This window comes from Gossypium hirsutum, chromosome A08 (genome assembly GCF_007990345.1).
Source record: "Gossypium hirsutum isolate 1008001.06 chromosome A08, Gossypium_hirsutum_v2.1, whole genome shotgun sequence".
NCBI lineage: Eukaryota > Viridiplantae > Streptophyta > Magnoliopsida > Malvales > Malvaceae > Gossypium > Gossypium hirsutum.
Window position 1 is genome coordinate 93,391,629 of NC_053431.1, and position 5,465 is coordinate 93,397,093.

Genomic DNA, 5,465 nt, shown 5'->3' on the forward strand with positions numbered 1-5,465 from the left:
TAACAAAATAGAATAAAACATAGCTAAGCAATTATTTCAAACTCAAATCTCGACAAAAATAGGGATCAAATTAATTTAGGGGATTTCAACAATAATGAGTTATGGGTTAATATTGAGGGTAATACAAGAAATGGCTTGTTAGCTCAACAGGGTTACTAAGGGTTAATCGTGGAGGTAGGCTTTTCATGGCATGAGTGAGTTAATCCTAAGTGCCTTTCTCATTTTTCCATATCAAATCAAATAGTGTGGTCTTGACATGCATAATCAAGCAAGTTCTAGAATAACAGTTCAATACTGACGCACTCATAACGAAAGTGAGCATGAAAGAATTAATAGATGCTCTTGAAGGCTCAAGATCTCACAAAATTATGGCTTTTTGATGTTTAAACTCGTGAATTCCAACTCAAGATAATACCTAACCTTAGGGAAACAACCTAAAATTTTAAATTCTTAAAATAAACTTATCATGCTTAATTCTCTAATGTCTTAAAGTTTAAATAATCAATGCATGAATGCCTACGTTTTAATTTAAGATAAAACAATAAAAATCATAAAGCAATCAAAATTTATCCTAAACATGATATGAGAGTTTTTCAAGAAAATAAGACAATCATTCAGGGATTTTTCTGATATAAAAATGAATACCCCTCACACTTAATATGTACATTGCCCTCAATGTACAAAGATAGATGTATAGAAGAGAATATAAAAATAAGATAGTGAGAGAAGTGAAACTTCTTGAGTGATGAATGAATTTCCTTGAACTGGAGGTTTGGATAATAATCGGCTTAGGGGTGGAGGAGGATACTCCAGCGGTGGTAGAGGTTCATTAGTCCATAAGTCCTGCGCCAAAAGAATATTATATTTGAAGTTGGTTATGGTCGTGGTCGAGTAGGACATGGCAGTCGTGGAGAACCTTTCCCAGTGGAGTTTCGAGTCCCTGAGTAATAGTGAGCTTTGGAGCTCTTTATAACTGTGATAGAATCAGGAGCTCTTTTAGGAAATATATAAGGAAGGGTAAGTACTCAATATGAATTAGCCAAAATTAAAAATTGTAAAATAATAATTATAAGTCCTAATAAAAATAAGGTGAAAGAAAATAAAAAGTAGTCTTAAAATAAAATAAAAGTAAAAACATAAAATAATAAATAAAAGTTTTTAAACATCTTCATCGCTAAATGGCTTAGGGGTGGAGGAGGATACTCCAGCGGTGGTAGAGGTTCATTAGTCCATAAGTCCTGCGCCAAAAGAATATTATATTTGAAGTTGGTTATGGTCGTGGTCGAGTAGACATGGCAGTCGTGGAGAACCTTTCCCAGTGGAGTTTCGAGTCCCTGAGTAATAGTGAGCTTTGGAGCTCTTTATAACTGTGATAGAATTAGGAGCTCTTTTAGGAAATATATAAGGAAGGGTAAGTACTTAATATGAATTAGCCAAAATTAAAATTGTAAAATAATAATTATAAGTCCTAATAAAAATAAGGTGAAAGAAAAATAAAAAGTAGTCTTAAAATAAAATAAAAGTAAAAACATAAAATAATAAATAAAAGTTTTTAAACATCTTCATCGCTAAATGGCTTAGGGGTGGAGGAGGATACTCCAGCGGTGGTAGAGGTTCATTAGTCCATAAGTCCTGCGCCAAAAGAATATTATATTTGAAGTTGGTTATGGTCGTGGTCGAGTAGGACATGGCAGTCGTGGAGAACCTTTCTCAGTGGAGTTTCGAGTCCCTGAGTAATAGTGAGCTTTGGAGCTCTTTATAACTGTGATAGAATCAGGAGCTCTTTTAGGAAATATATAAGGAAGGGTAAGTACTCAATATGAATTAGCCAAAATTAAAAATTGTAAAATAATAATTATAAGTCCTAATAAAAATAAGGTGAAAGAAAAATAAAAAGTAGTCTTAAAATAAAATAAAAGTAAAAACATAAAATAATAAATAAAAGTTTTTAAACATCTTCATCACTAAATGGTTGGCAAGGTAAGGGTGGCGATGAGATGTGGAACTGCTGGAAAATCTAGTGTAGTGCAGCATCAATGTGATTAAAGCGCTGAAAACATTGCTGCTCGAATCGAGTTAAGTGCTCAGAGATGTCAGCGTAATTGAAGCCGCCGAATGAACTGGACGAGAGGGTGGTGCCGGCTGAGATGGTGGGTCCTCGTGACGTGGAGGGACATCGTCAGTAATGTACTCGGGGGCCTCCTCCTCGGTAGATTGGGCGAGACAATATTAGGAAGGGTAGGTTCCTTAGCACTTTTCGATCATCCTCATGCTTAGCATGCTTGAGATGCCTTATGAAGACATCTGGCCAATGAGGGTCAAGATGATTCTTGGGCCATGGTGTTGAAGAGCTTGAAGTGTTGAGCCAACCGAGTAACATAGAGGCCAATGGAGATGACCCCCTTCCTATGCCGCTCCGTCTGGTGCTGAATGGCGAGGGCAATGAAATAAGCAAGGGCTATGACGTGCCTGTGCGACATACACCATAGAAAGTAGGCATCGTGAGTGCTGACGACACCAGTGCTCTCTCGCCTTCCTATTATCGTGTGAGCCAAAATGGCGTGTAGGTACCTCAGGGATGGAGGGAGAGCCGATGCCTTGGAGCGGCTAGGGTTAGGGTTTTTGGGTGAAGAAGACAATGAATAGTGCAACCTATTTATAGATTTTGGGGTACACAGCCATGGAACACGCCCGTGTTCCCCAATTTTTTCCCGTGTGACTCGCGAATTTTAAATTTGGGCACGTCTGGCAATTGGCCCACGCCAGTGTACCTTTGGTGTGTGGATGCACACGGTCGTGTTGTACGGCCGTGTCTGTCTTCGTTCGCTTCTCCCACACCCATGTATGTAGGCCCACGCCCGTGTTAATTTAACAGGTTTGACCACGGGTACTTGGCACGGGCGTGTCGCACGCCCATGTTAATTTGACAGGTTCAGCCTCGGTTTCCAGGCACGGGCATGTCGTACGCCCGTGTTGTTTTGGCAGGTTCGCCCACGGCCATGTCGCACGACAGTGGCGATTTATCGTAGCCCATGTTTAGGGAAATTTTTGCCCTGTTTCCACAAGGCCTAAGGTACGCCCGTGTGCTAGGCCGTGTCTGTGTGTGAAGCCTGTATTCAAGAGCTCCGCTAGTAAGTTAGGTGTTTAAACACTAAAATTTTAAAAAGTTAATACAGTTAGTGCTTGGGTTACCGCTCGAGAAGCACTTATTTATAGTCTAAGCTCGACTTACCTCTCCATTGAATGGTCATGATGGTTCGAGGAGTTTATACTCCTCATTCCTGCTGTGAATCTCATCAAAATAAGGTTTTAGGCGAGTATTGTTTACCTTAAAAGTGCCGAACTTGGGATGACTTACCTCAACTGTACCGAATGGAAAAATGCTAAGTACCGTAAGAGGAATTTCTTCATTCGGTTTGGCAGTGACAATGTGAGGATCTGCGGCATCTAATAAAACTTTACCTCCAACCTTAAGTTGATTTGGAAAGGTATTGAGCTCATCCTGGTGTAGTTTTGGTTTATCGTGTGTTCTCGGTTTATGCTTCTGCCATTCATCTAGCTCTTCAATTTGTAGCCTTCGTTCTTCATGAATAGGTCCTTTACTATTGCTTGAGAATGACACATGTACTTCCTTCAGACTCATTTCTTGCAAAGTAGGTTGCACTATATTGTCAGTTTTAGTAGAATGGTTTAAACGATCACCTTCAATTTTCGATGTGTTGCCAGAATTGCGAGCTTAAAGGGTGATTATTTCGTCTCCCACACGAAGTGTGAGCTCACCTGTGCCAACATCAATAATCGTTTTAACAGTTGCTAAAAAGGGCCTTCCTTAAATCAAAGGAGTGTTGCTTTCCTCCTCTATGTCTAGAACAATGAAGTCAACGGGAAATATAAATTTTTCGATTTTAACTAGCACATCTTCAATAACACCCCTAGAAAATCTTATAGTTTTATCTGCTAATTGAATGCTCATCCTAGTCTGTTTGGGTTTCCCAAGACCTAATTGTTTGAACATTTTGTAGGGCATGACGTTAATACTAGCCCCTAAATCAGCTAATGCATTATTAACATCTAAACTACCAATTAAGTAAGAAATTGTAAAACTCCTTAGATCTTTCAATTTGCTGGGTAGTTTATTCTGTAGAATAGCTGAGCAAACTGTGTTTAGCTCTACATGCGACGCCTTGTCCAACTTCTACTTATTTGCTAAAAGCTCCTTTAAAAATTTCATTGCGTTTGGCATCGGTTTCTGCTCATTGTGGTTTACCTCACCTTTACCTTTGCTTATCTCAGTTTCTTGCCTTGGTTCTGGCTCAGGCTCAATGAATCCTTCTTCATCTTGAACATTGATTGCATTGAGTTGTTCCCATGGGTTGGGTTCAGTATTACTTGGCAAGCTACCTTGTGGTCGTTCGGAGATTAGTTTGGACAGCTGAGCTATCTGAGTTTCGAGCCCTTGGCTCGATGCTTGTTGATTTTTAAGTGCTGTCTCGATGTTCTGGAAGCGAGTTTCTGACACCGAAATAAATTTAGATAGCATCTCTTCAAGGTTCAATTTCTTTTCCTGTTGATAGGGTGGTTGTTGAAAACCCGGAGGATGTTGTGGCCTTTGATTTCCTTGACCGCCCCATGAGAAATTGGGATGGTTCTTCCATCCTTCATTATAAGTGTTACTATATGGACCATTTTGGGATCTAGAGTTATTGTTACCCATATATTGGACTTGTTCCTCCTCGATGCTAGGTTTGAAGGGTTGATATTCTGTGCATGCTCCTCCTCCATTCGAATCGCACCTCATCACTGGATGTACCTGCGAAGAACCAAGTAAACCATCAATCTTTTTGTTTAGAAGTTCTACCTGGTTTGACAACATAGTAACTGAATCGACGTTATAAACGCCTGCTGTTTTAGTTGGCTTAGTCCTCATGACTTACCACTGATAGTTATTTAGTGACATCTCTTCAATAAATTCGTAAGCCTCTTCAGGTGTTTTGTTATTGATGGTTCCTCCGTCTGCTGCATCAATCATCTGTCTTGTCGAGGGGTTTACACCATTGTAGAATGTTTGAACTTACAACCATAGAGGTAATCCATGGTGAGGACACCTACGCAGTAGGTCCTTGTATCTCTCCCATGCATCGTAAAGAGTTTCTAAGTCCATCTGCACAAACTAAGAGATATCATTACCTAATTTGGCTGTTTTAGCCGGTGGAAAATATTTTAATAAAAAATTTTTGGTTATTTGTTCCCAAGTAGTAATTGACCTTCGTGGTAACAAGTTCAACAACTGTTTAGCTTTGTTCCTCAATGAAAAAGGGAATAACCGAAGACGAATGACATCGTCAGAAACGCCATGAATTTTAAATGTATCGTAGAATTCCAGGAAATTTTCCAAGTGAGTGTTTGGATCCTCATCCTGCAAACCATCAAACTGAACAAATTTTTGTATCATTTGAATAGGGTTA

The 5,465-nt window shown here is 39.4% G+C and overlaps 1 non-coding gene across 1 annotated transcript; it reads left to right on the forward strand.

Annotated features, from left to right (window-relative positions):
- Positions 1 to 5,087: 5,087 nt before the first annotated feature.
- Positions 5,088 to 5,194, forward strand: LOC121205195 (small nucleolar RNA R71). Its single transcript, XR_005900280.1, has one exon. It is a non-coding gene; the product is annotated as a small nucleolar RNA R71 (small nucleolar RNA).
- Positions 5,195 to 5,465: the final 271 nt, after the last annotated feature.